This window comes from Halichoerus grypus, chromosome 7 (assembly GCF_964656455.1).
Source record: "Halichoerus grypus chromosome 7, mHalGry1.hap1.1, whole genome shotgun sequence".
Classification (NCBI taxonomy): Eukaryota; Metazoa; Chordata; class Mammalia; order Carnivora; family Phocidae; genus Halichoerus; species Halichoerus grypus.
The window spans coordinates 458,915-471,751 of NC_135718.1; positions in this window are offsets into that span (position 1 = coordinate 458,915).

Here is a 12,837-nt window from a genome sequence, read left to right on the forward strand (position 1 = left end):
GACTTCCCGCGGCCAGCTTGTGTCCCCTCTGCGGGGCTGGGGACTGACAGTCAAGCCTGAGTGCTGGCCAGGGTGCTCCACATGGGACCCCAGGTCAGGAGGTGGGGTGGGGTTGGGACCCCCTGAGGAGAGCAGCCCGCTTGCGCCCCCTCAGGCCCTCCCCAGTGTGCTTGCCTCTGGGGGCGGCCCTCAGAAGAGCAGCAGACAGGTCCTGGCGGGGACGGTGTGTGCCACGGGCTGCAGGTGGGGTTCCCTCGGGGCCTGTATGAAGCTGTGGACAAGTGAACCATGGGGGCGCCGCTGTGGGTCCCCCCCACCTCATTCTGTTTACCTGGGCCCCTAGGGCAACCTCATGGTCAGGCCAGCACAATCACAGGCCCAAGAGGCTTCTGGATCCTTCTCTGGGGACGTGGAACCCCAGCACAGTGCCACAAACTCCCTTGGAGGGTCGTCATCCCAGGTCTGAGGGTCCCCACCCCAGGCCACAGGGTGCTCTCCAGGGGACCACCTGCCCCCGGGCTCTCAGGACTCAGGTGGTCCTGGAACCCGGGGTGCACGCTGAGGGTCTGATGCCTTGCACGCCCACCTCGGGGGGGCTCCTGCCGATGGTCAGCAAGTTGGAAGGCACGGTGCTCTGCACGCCCGGGGTGTGGGCTCGGGCCTGGGTCTCCGGCCCTGCCAGGAAGCGGACGCGGAGGTGTTGCCCCATTGCGGTGTGCTCGCAGTTGCTCAGGGTGCTCGGGGTGGTGGTGGGCTGCCCTGCTGTCCAGGCCTCCTTGGGCAGGAAACCCGTGAGTGACACCATCCCGGTGCCGTTTCCCAGGTAACCCTACGAGGGACTGAGCCTGGGGGTAAATTCAGGACAAAATCAGAAGCCCGGCCAACCCCACCCTGCAGCTGCTCCTTCTCCAGTTCACAGTTTAACTTTCTGTTGAAGCAGAGTGCGGGCAGGCCGCCTCCGCCAGGCCCACACACCAGCCGACCTCAGTCCTCAGTTCCTGCCCGCGATGCCTGTGCACGGAAAGTGCTAGAACCAAGTGAGTGCCTCCAAAAGGGATCCAATGTAACGCATACCTTCATCCCTGTGCTCAGAGCTGAAGGCAGAGCAAAAGGGGCCGAAGATGGGTCTGAGTGCAGAACGCCCAGCGTCTTCCCACTCGGGGACGGATTCCTTCCTCCCAGGGCAGCAAGGCTCTGGGAGGCCCGAGCAGCCCCGCTGACCCGCTCCCGACTGGCCAGCTCCGGCGTTCGCACACACGCGGGCCTCCGCACTCAGAGCCCCGGTTGCTGGCCACGGGCTCAAATCAGTTCCGAGCTGAGCGCTCCCTCCAGCTTTCTCCCGCTGCGACCCAAGCACAGCAGAACCGGCACCTGAGGAGGAGGAGTTTAACGGGAGCCGCGCCAGCCCGCCCTCCCCGCCCCTCCCCAGGCTAGACAGCAGGAGGTGGGCGCAGGGGAGCAAGGCCCGTCAGTGGGCAGATCTTTCTGCACGTGTTAAATATTTCATTTTTTAAACTTTTTAAGGGAAAACCCTAGGATGCACAGAGGTGTCGATGTGAACTGGGGACTAGAAACCCACCGCCCAGGACAGCTGAGCGCGCCCGCGGCCTCGCCAGGCCTCAGCGCTTCTCCGCCCGGCTCCGCCCACACCCAGGCTCAGCCAAGATCTGGAGGGGCTTGGGCCCCGAAAACCTGCTTCCTCATTCATTTGCCAAATGGGGAAGTGAAGTTCCCAGGGGGCGGGGTGGGCCTGGCCTCACTCCTACTGCCCCCCCCACCCCTCGGGGCCTGGCCCAAGAGTGACCCCATGTGGCCAGTGCAGGAATCACGCCTTCTTGACCCTCAGAAATGGGCAACACACTGCCGGCGTTTGTAAGTTATTGCACCTTTGGGCTTTAATGACCTGGTTCCCCATTACCCTCCTGCCCAGAAGGACTGGGAATTCCCACTTCGGCCGGAAACCTGTGAGGTCACTGCTGCCGGCTGGAGGGTGGGGGAGCGGGCAGTGGGGCACCACCCCCCTCCCCGGGGTGGGCAGAGACACAAGCGACCGGCATGGTCTCCGCTCTGTGGGGAGCCCCTGCCCACCCGATGCCCTTTCCCTGGTTCATAAGTCTATATTTTCATGAATTTTGAAACAACGGATCCAACTTTCTGATCCTCTTGCACCACTTTTCCATTCCCAGCTGTGTTTTTGAGTGAGTACAAGAGTCTGGGGAAGCCCTGGGCAGGTCTGAGCTGGACACACCCGGAGGCGGGCGGGCGGGCGCCCAGGTTGAGGCCACCCCAGGACTCCCACGGGGCCCCACAAGCTCCTGATGGCTTAACTTCCAGCAAAAATCACTCCACGCGGGCCGTGTGGTGCCAGGCGCAGTGGTGTGGAAGCGAGTGAGAAGGACCCTCTCTCTGCTGGTTCCAGTCCCGAAGCACTGGGACGAGCAGAGTGACAGCATCCCCACCCTCATGGCACCGCAGGCAGGATGGGGAGTGGGGGTACCAGCCAGAAATGGAGCAGGGAGCAGGGAAATGCAAACACGGGCATTGTAGAGTGGGGGGCCGGGGAAGAGGAAATGACTTGAAGAAAATGAGGTTGATGGCTTGGGCACCGGAGCAGCAGGGATCTTGTCTTATGGCCTGCGGCTAGTGGGGCTCCGCGTGGGGACACTTTGCCCTGAGAAAGGTGCGAGCCATTGGCAGTTTCTGGACAAGCGAGAGGCTCAGCGTTCTGTCAGGGTCCTTGTGACTCCAGTGGGTTGGGGCCTGGGGGCTGAGAGACCCCCCCCCCCCCCAGACAAGCCCGGTGGAGGAGGCCTGGGAAGGAGCAGCAGAGGTTTGAGAAGTCCTGCCCTTTGGATTGGCTGTGAAGGAACCCTTCGCGCAAATGTCCTCAGCATCACTGATGAAACACGTCCAGAATTCCAGAGAACAGGGAGAGGATGGCTTTTACTAAAAGGGCTGTCTGTAAAGGTGTTCCCAGACAGAATGAAAACCCCAAGGTCCAGGGCTCACTTGGGGGTTCAGACATTGCATGAGCTCCTTAGGTTGTATTTCTGAGCTGGGAAAGCATGGGTGCTCAGCTTAGTATTTCGCATATCTTTTTGCACATATTTTAACTTTTTTTTTTTAGGCGAGACAGAGCGAACACAAGCAGGGGGAGGAGCAGAGGGAGAGGGAGAAGCAGGCCCCCCGTTAAGCAGGGAGCAAAACAAGGGGCTCCATCCCAGTGCCCTGGGATCATGACCAGAGTCGAAGGCAGACGCTTCACCATCTGAGCCATCAGGTGCCCCTATTTTGTAACTCAACATTTTTAAGGGGAAAAACTCAGGGATGCACAGAAGGTGTAAAAATGTGAACTGAAGATTAGAAATGCACTGTTGAACATCCTGCTTTTGTGAAACTTTAGAAATTTACTTAAAATATGAAGTTTAGATCAAAGCTTTAAATGACTGCGTGTGGTAAGTGAGCAGACGAGGAGTGAAACCACAGATGAATACTCAGGAAGAGAATTTGCTGGCCAGTGAGAGCCTCCAGGGCGCAGACCGCTGCCTCCCTGAGGGGGTGCCTGCAGACGGCCCCAGGCCTGGGAAGCCCCCCACCCCCACCACAGGCGCCCGAGACTGGAGGGGGCACACACATGTGGCCCCAAGGAGGTGAAGTGGTGCCTGGGATCCAGGTTGGACGGAAAACCAGCGCAATGGCCGGTGATGGCTTTTGGGCAGCGTGTGGACATCTCTTTTCCATATTGCTCTCAATTTCCATAGTAGCAATATTGTTCTATAATTGGGAAGAAATGGAAAATGATGGTTCTTCCCAGCTTGCCTGGGAGATGCAGAGTCCTGCTGCCGCCTCCCCCTGGTCTTCTCAGAGACTTGCGAAGCACACAGGACAAGGACCCACCGGGCAAGGTGCTCAGGCGTGGGCCTGCGGCCTCCCGGCCCCACGCCAGCAGGAAACACAGAACCTCGGGCCGGGAGGTGGTGGCTGGGGCATCCTGCAAGGTGGCCCTGCCCCAGGGAAGGGGTGGGGACCCCACGTCCAGACCCTTCTGACCCCCCCATGCCCTCCCGCATCTTCTCACAGGGTCTTTGTCTCCTCTCCTCCCCCACACAGTGAAATAAAATGGTACCTACCCTCCGTGCCCCTGACTCCATCCCTCAGGCCGGCCTCGTGGCTAGAGTCTAGGCAGAGGGCAGGTTCAGAGGTCAAGGAGGGTGGATGGGGGTGGGGGACAGCAGGTTGGAGTGGAGGAGTAGGGGCTGCAGGGCCGGGGTAGGTGACTGCCACTGTGAGGCTGTCACCTGGATCTGGCAGACCCTGGTTGGCACCGTACCGGCTTGCCCACCCTGCCCGCTGCGTGCAGCCCATGCCGGACAGTTGGCTGGTGGGTGTTGAGCCCTCTCTGGGCTCCCAGAGGAAAGCCCACCCTTCCAGCCTGGGCCCCAGGAAAGACCAAGCAGGGCTGAGGGTGAAGGGTCAGCTGGTCCCTCCTGAAAGACCACCACCATGTCTGTCTCCCACTCCTAGGGCCCGTGTGGGGCCAGCCTCTCAGGAAGGGCTCACCCTCCCCATACCCTGCCCCAAACTTTCCAATTCTCCCTTACCCTTCTACCCATGTCCCGGTTGGCCCCGCCATGGGCAGCTGGTCACTCCGTCTTCACCATGTCCTCCTCACTGCCCCTGTGGGGAAGAAGGCGGGGGCTCTGCTCACCTGCATTTCCAGGCCCAGAGGCCTCTGACCCTGGTCCTCGCTGCCCCAACATGCCCTTCACCACCCCTCCCCACTCAGGGTCCCAGACCCAGAGGTACTCACATATACTCACACGCACACTCCAGGTGCACACACGCATGCATGCCCACACATGTGTAAGCACACACTCAGGCTCCCAGGGCACCCTCCTTCGCTCACACCACCCACGGTCTCCTGCCCTGACCATCTGGACGGGTCCCCTTCTCTGTGACCCACCGGAGCTGCGCCGAGCAGCAAGTCACGGGGCTCCTCCCTGTGTGGCCTTCAGCCCCATAGCCAGGACAGGTTGACCCCAGATCCAGGGTCCACTCAGCCTTCCCAGCTCCCACCCAGGGCAGGGGGCGTCCTACAGCCCCCACCAACCCAGCCAGGCAGTTTCTCTGTTTACAAGGAGAGTGGGAAGGGGTCCTCCTAGGGAGCTCCTGGAGCTGGGAGACTTGTTTCTAACCCTGACTGGCCCTTGTCCCTGGATGCTAGGCTCACCTTGCTGATCTGGGCCTCGGTTCCCCCTCAGCAAAGTGAGGCCGAGGACCAGGGCCCCACAGGCCCAGGCAGAGCTGATGAAGACTGGGCAGTCTTGCCCGCCCCGCAGCATTCCCAATTCCTAATTGACCCCCTGGACTTCTGCCAAGGGGTCTGCGGTACCTGTGGGGACCCCAAACTGGAGCGTGAGGGTCAGCTGGTCCAGGACCCAAGGAGACCATGAGGGAATGGCAGTGGCCATTATATGGGGAAGCCAGAAGGTGACAGGCCCCTCCCAAACCTGGGGGGGTGGAGCCCCCTCCTCAGTGGGAAAGAGACCCCCGGCTGCCAGGTCATGGATGGTCGTGACTGAGCTGGGGTCAAGGTGAGTAGCTGGGGACCTGGGCTGAGCCTGGTGTCTAGACCCAGGGGGAATGGGTGGGACGGGGTGGTCCAAGTGTGTGCGGGCATGTGTATGACTGAGCAGACGTGAGCGTGAATGTGCGGAGAGTGCGCGCACACACGTGCTTGCATGAATGTGTGTGCACGTCTGTGGGACAAGCCCAGAGGCCCAGGCTCTGGGCGAGGGGCTCAGAGGGGCTCGCAATGGCTGGAGGTGGGGCTGCCTGGTCAGCAGTCCCAACAACGGGCCACAGTTCTTTCATGGGTGGGGGGTCCTGGAAAGGCCAAGGGTGCCCTGGGAGGGGCGGTGTGCACAGTGGCCTTGGAGGGCAGAGGAAAGTTCCCATGGCCGGGCCAGTGTTCTGATATGGCATGGGAGAGGAGAAAGAAAATATCAAGAAGCCACGATTATCTCTCCCCGGGAGAGGGAGTCACAGGACACAGCCTTGAAACCCTGACGCAGAGAAGCCGGCCGCCCGAGCCAGGCTTAACCCTTTGCCTCCCCCTCCCGCCCCTTCCCATGGGCCCATCCGTCCTCCTTCAGAGCCTCTGGGCACAGGCCCCACCTGGCCCGCGCCCCGCATGGCCGACCTGGAGCACGGGTCCTGAGGACCCGGCACCCACACGTGGCATCCCATGGGTGCCACAGGACCCTCCGACTGAGGCCACACTGGCCGTACTGCCCTCCTGCTCAGGGAACCCCTGGAGCACAGGGATCTCTGCCCCGGGCGGGGGGGATCTCTGCTGGGGGGCGTCTCTGCCTGCGGGGGCGGGTGTCTCTGTCCGGGGGGTATCTCTGCCGGGGGCGGGGGGATCGCTGCCTGCGGGGGGGATCTCTGCACAGGGGGATCTCTGCCCGGGGTGGGGGGAATCTCTGACTGGGGGGGAAATCTCTGCCTGGGGGGGGATCTTTGCCTGGAGGGGGGTCTCTGCCTGGGAGAATCTCTTCCCCGGGGGGGATCTCTGCCCGGGCACCTCTCCCAGCCCAGTGCTGAGGATGGAGGCCCAGACTGGTTTCCTGTTAGCCCACCTCTCTGAGCCCTCGTCCTGGCCACAGACAAGGGTGTCAGGACCCCAGATTTAGCAGGTCAAAATTCAGGACACCCAGCTCAATTCCAAGCCAGATCAATGAGTAGTTTCGGTTGGGACTGTCCTCTGCCCCCCACACCTCTGTGAATGGGCGTCCTCGCTGTAGGGGCTAAGACTCTTGTTCCTCTGGGGAGACGCCCTTGGGGGGGGGTTTCCACACCACGGGCACATAACGTTTAACCTCATGCTTCCAGAGGGGCTGGCCATTTTCAGCACCTCCTTTGACGGGTGGAGAAACTGAGGCCAGGAGAGGCAGCCCACGCAGTGCTGCCGTGGTGAGCCGTAATCCAGGCCTCAGCTGTTCCTCTGTGGAGGGGCCGCCGACCCTGCCTGACCCTGGCTTCAGAGCACCAGTGGAGAATAGCCAGGAACTGCAGTGAATCCAAGAAAGTGTGGGGCAGGCTGGGGGTGCGGGCAGGCCACGGGTGCTGGGCGCACTGGGATGTGAGCAGGCAAGGCTGAAGGCTCTGTATCCCACAGACTAGTGGGGTGCCCTCTCTGGGAACAGACTGGGAAAATTCAGCAAGGGTTAACAGCAGGCTGCCTTCTGGGGGCTGGAAGCTGAGGCCTGAGCTGAGCAGCCCGCTGTGGGACAGCCCCTCCCCACCCGGAATAGAGCACAGAGAGGGAGCGAGTCATCTTGAAGGCCACCCCTTATCGCTCATCAACTCAGTGCCAAGCACGTCCTCCCAGGGCCAACAAGGATATTTTCTGTCTTGTAGGCAAAGGGAGGGCTGGGCCCAGTGCGCTTGGAGTTGTAGGGGCTGCTCTTGGGGTCCGCTGTGCCCAAGGTTTAACTGGACCTAGCGGGGCGGGGGGGCCTGCCCCAGGTGACAGGGACCAAGACACAGTGCCCAGGCCTGAATAGACCCCGAGGGGCTGACCAACAGGAAGGCTTCCTGAGGGTGGGGTCTGCCTACAGGACCCAGGAGTGCTGCGAAGACCCCAGCCTCAGTGTCTGCCCACTGGGAACTGTCCTCCCCACCAAGGTGTGCCGAAAAGTCTGCCCTGCGGTCTCCTTGGACAAGTGGGAACCAGGTTGTGTGGTCACATGGACAGGGAGGGGCCGCCCGGGGCCTGGCCTTCCTGCTCCCGGTTTGGGTTTCACTCAAAGCATGGAGGGGGCCACACAGCAACTCAAAGCAGGGTGGTGGGCAGGGCGCACCTGTTGGGCAGTGAGTGGCCCCAGCGTCCGCCTGCTGGGGACTCTCCCGACAGCTCGGCCAGGCCGATGCTGCCCCTCGGTGCATTGCTCCACCCCCTGGATCCACAAAACTCACATGTGCAGGGAGGCTGACACCCCGAGGGTCGGGCTGTCCGGGGCCCATAGCCAGGTGGGCTGGCTGGGATTGGAACCCCCCACAGGGCGCCCAGCCTCTCAGCCGCCTCCTCCCTCCAACCAGCCCCCCCCCCCCACTCTGGCAGCCGAGGGAGGCTCCTGGACTCCTGGCTCTCTGTGGTTTTCGGGGAAACGCACACAGTGGTCTGGCCCCCTTCCCCCAGCTGGTGGGGGACTGGCCACCCCACCCCCAGGGCAAACCTTTGGGCTCCTCCAACTTCAAAGGGAAAGGCAGGCCAGGGGGATTATGAGGTGACTGGAGGGGGCCCATGACACCCATCTGCGGGCAGGTTAGGGGCCTTGCCTGTCACTGTCTCTTTATACCTTTCTGGACTTTGGAAGTGCTTTATAATGAACAGGCGTTGACTTAAATCAGGAAAACAAGTGTAAGGAAGCAAATCCCAGAGCTCTGGGGCAAGGCCTGTCCCCACCCCACCGCCCTTGGCCTCCCTGTCTGTCTGTCTGTCTCTGCCCCTGCCTCTTGCCTCCTCCCCTCCTGAACACCCACCTCAAGGAGCCCAAGGTCAAGGGTGACAGTGTGTTTCCCAGAAGCCCTGGGGTGGGTTTGAGGGGGAGTTTGACCCTGGTCACGAAGCAGGACCCCTGTGGTATTCCAGAGAGCAGTGGCCAGAAGAGATGGCCCCTGAGCCAGCACTGGGCTGGAGGGCTGGGGTGTAAGGGGGGCTCCCCCGTCAGCCCAGCCCCCAGCAAGCAGCTCCCTCTCCGGCCAGCGTGAGCAGGTTTGGGGCGCCCCTACTCCCAGCAGAGGATGCCTCCATCGTGGGCTCAGGGAGCGTCTGTCCCTGACCACCCAACCGCTGGTCTCTGCGCCTCTGTGTCCATCAGCCCGAGGCAGAGACCTGAGGCCAGCGCTGGGGGACTGTCCCTTGTAGAGGTCATGGGCCTGTAGCTGCTCTGTTCCAAACAGGGTCTGGGCCACGGTGATGCCAGGCAGCAGGGCCCACGCATGTCCACGGGGCCGATGGCTGTGCTCTCTCCTGGCTTCCCTCATGAGTCCACCTGTGCCCCCCGAGGGTCCTGCCTCTGCCCACCTAGCGGCTGGCGAGGTCAGAGATTTGGATGGAGGAGCGTCCACCCCAGGCGGGGAGAGCGGAGGGGCTGCTGTGAGGGTGCGCGGACACACACACACACACACACACACACACACACACACACGGCAGGTGCCCCAGGCCGAGGAGTCGCACGCAGGGAAGCTCAGCTCCTGCCATACCGAGACCGGTGCCCGGTCAGTGCCTGTCCAAGTTGGGGGACAACCTGGTCCCCATGGGGGAGTGTCCACCACGGTGTTCACAGAACTTCCTGACTGTGGGGAGTGGCAGAGGTGGGGGCCTGAGTCTGAACCAGGAGGGTCTCCAGGTCCCCACCTGTGTCCTGGGTTCCCTGGGGGCACTGCCTGTCCGGCCCCTGCAGCCCCCTCTGCTCTCCCCTCAGCTCCCGTGGTATCTGCGCCACAGGCATGTGCATCTCTGTAGGGGCAGTCTTGGGTCCTTGCTCAGCGTCCCCTGGGTGCGTGGGGCCCAGGGAGAGCTGTCCCACCCGGTCCTCAGGACTCCCGGGGGGTCTCCCCAGGGTGGGGGTCTGGGACTTTGAGCGGGGAAGGGAGGGAGAGGGAAGAGAGGTGCATTTTCCAGGCCTGACGCAAGCAGCGGCATGTTGGTAGATAAGGCTGGCCAGGGCTGGCCTGGTCCCAGGTCCTGGCCGGCAGCCCCCAGGCCCCGTGGCCTCACCGCCCGCCCGCTGGGCCCAGGCTCAGCCCTGTGCTCAGAGCAGGTCTTTGTGCCCCAATCTCGCAGGTGGGGGGGTGGACGGGGTCCTTGGCACGGCTCAGCCCAGAACCACATGTGACAGCGGCTACTCTGTGGGCCCCAAGGTCGCAGCCTCCCATAAATGGGGCGGACCGCCGGCAGCGGCAGAGGCAGAGGTCCGCCGGCAGCCGACGGGCTCTCCTCCGCGCTCCCAGCGCCGCTGCCCGCGCTGCCCGCCTCCCTGCTCCTTGCCAGACTGCGTGGCCCTCCGCGCACAAGGACCCTCGCCCAGGACCGGGACGGCGGAAGCTGCTCGCTGTTCCTTTTTCCTATGCATATACTTCTTTGAGGGTCTGGCCTGAAGAGGTGTAAGGCATGGGAAAATGGGGCAACGAGGTCCTCCTCGCCTGCGGAGCCGCTCCGGCATTCCCGCCGGCCCCACGTCCTTCCTCCGGCGGGGGTGGGCCGCGGACTGCGAGCACAGGCTTTTGTGTGCCCGAGGGGCCTGCCCCGGCTGACCTCTGCCTCCCAGGGGCCGGTGCCCGCGAGAGCCGCAGAAGCTGCTGGACCAGGACCTGGGGTGGCTGTCAGTGGGCAGGGGGGCAGGACCCCGCGGCAGGACCCCACGAGGGCTGGCTCTGGGCTCCCAGGAGGAGGAGGCTGGGGCAGGCGGAGGGTCTGTCACAGGGGCTGGGTCATGGCGGTTTCTGCTCCTTACACCTTCATTCTACTTTGGTAATGGTGAGTGTGAGTTGATTTTCTGATCAGAAATGTCAATAAAGCTAATTTGATGTGAACTTAAGTGTGATCATGTTTTGAGGATCAGTTTAAATCCAAGCTGCCCTGTCACGCGGGGCTTTCTCTCGTCGCTACGAGTGCGTTGGGGGGTGGGGGGCAGTCCCATAAGAACCGTCTCGGAGGAACGTAGTAAGAAACGTGTGGACATGGACGTGAGGGGGTGACCTGGCTCCCGGGTGCGTGCGCGGACGGAGGGCGGCCAGGGCCTGCGCCACCTCAGGCGGGCGTCCCCAGGGTGCCTGGGAGCGGATGGTGGGGTGGGGGGGCCAGGAATCCGCCGCCACCAGCCCCGCGGGTCAGGGTGGGGGCCCCTCGTCCAGGAGCCTGTGGTCTTAACTTCCTGGTATAAAAAAATGGACAGAAGCCTCAGGAACCAAGAGCTTAAACAATGATTGTTGGCCTTTGTTGGCTAATCGGCCCAGCAAATGGGGCAGTTACAAGGGCTCCTTTATCAGCAGCGCTGGGCTGGCCTGTCCCCTAATCTTGTTTGATCGTTCCTCCCTCCAAGGACCAGAGCCTCTGGGATGAGGGGAAGGGAAGAGCTGGGTGGGCAGCAGGGCGGGGCAGCCCCCAGGAGACCCTCCCAGTGCCTTGTCCTTGTGGGTTTGGGGGTAGGGCTCCCTGCGGGACCCTTGAGAATGCTGCAGGGAAGCAGGCATCTCACCACCACCCAGTGTGGATGCGGCAGGCAGGGCCTGGCTCCTGGGCACCGGGCCCTGGGCATGGCCGTGGCTTTCCCCCGGGGTTCTTGGCTGACTGTGGGTCACACGCCTCGTCCCAGCGCTGGGGGTGGGGTCCCTGTTGACCGTTTGGAGCTGGGCGGGCTGCTCCCTTGCCATTTGTAGATTTAACTGCCTGAGCTGGGAGTGAGGGTCCCGCGGGCCAGGGCCGCTGCTGGGGGGGGTGGTCCTCATCCTGCCACTCACGACCGTGGCTGCTGGACAATGATGGGGTCCTGGCGACCGCTCTCCCTCTCGCCCCGGGCGCCCACGGAGCGGAGCGTGTGCAGAGCATCAGTGCCCCGGCACAAAGAGCTGCGTATTTCCACCACTGTGGGGTGCAGGGTCAGTCCGGGTGCCCTGGAGCCGGGGCCAGCGGGGCCAGCATTTGTTCACAAGCCCATGACTTCTGCTCTGCTAGCAGGTCGTGGGGGTGGCCCCACCGCCGGGGCCCACCGCGTCCGGCCTGGGCGTGCCTCCAGTCCAGCCAGCGCTATGGTTTTAGACGGAGAGGTTCAACATCCACGGACCCACCACCTGACGCCGCAGCGAGTATCTTGCCGTAGGTGCTTTGTTGTTGTTTTCGAACCTTGTGTGTTTCAGACAGGAGGCCCTGCGGGGAATCCGGCGGCCACTCGCCCGGTCTTGTCCCCGACCAAGGGAGGCGGGGGATGCCTTGTCTCCAGCAGCTCTCACGTGGTTCTAGCCAGGGGTCACCACGGCCGTTGCGGCGCCCTGCCCCTCTGACAAGTCACTTTTGAGGAGCCCCAGCTGGTGTCCACTGTAAAGTCCCTGTTTTCTGTAAACTGGAATTTAGGTGTTTGGCAAGACTCTTTCACAGGTGCTTCTGTGTCTGTGCTGAGCCGGAGCGGGTGAGGCCCGCAATCCCATGCTGGTCACAGCTAAGGGGGACTTGGTGCCCAGCATGGGGAGGGGCTTAGGAAGCACGGTCCCACCAGTCAGTCCCACCGCCATGCCCGATGGCGACTGCTGGTCAGGAAGGCCACTCGGGTTAGAGAGAAGAACAGGCGAAGGGGTGTCCACACCCTAAAGGGAGCTGATGTTTCAGACAAGTGACTCCCCAAGTGGCGGGTGAGTAGGTCCTGGGAACAGATGCCCCTGTTCAAACCGGACACAGGACACAGGACACACACCGTGCCGCACTCAGCTTCCCCTGGAGCCACTGGGCAACTTGGAGTAAAAGGTAACTAGATGCTTGAGTTTTTAGGGGTGTAGAAAGAAAGAATCCAGTTACGTGTTCTTGAACCAAAGATTAAAACAAACGAAAACACAAAGCTGAGCAGTATGTGTTTAAGCAAATCCTGTCCCCACAAGAACGACCTGACAGAACGGCAAAGTAACCACAAACGGATGGAGTAGCAGTCGTCCCTACAAGAGGGCTGAGGCTTTGGCCTCTAACCGGCCTGCGGCTTTGCTGCCCCTGGACAGGTCTGTTCTGATGCCCAGACTTCTGCTGCTGGAATTGGGAGCAGCCACTCTCCACAGCAAGCGGGA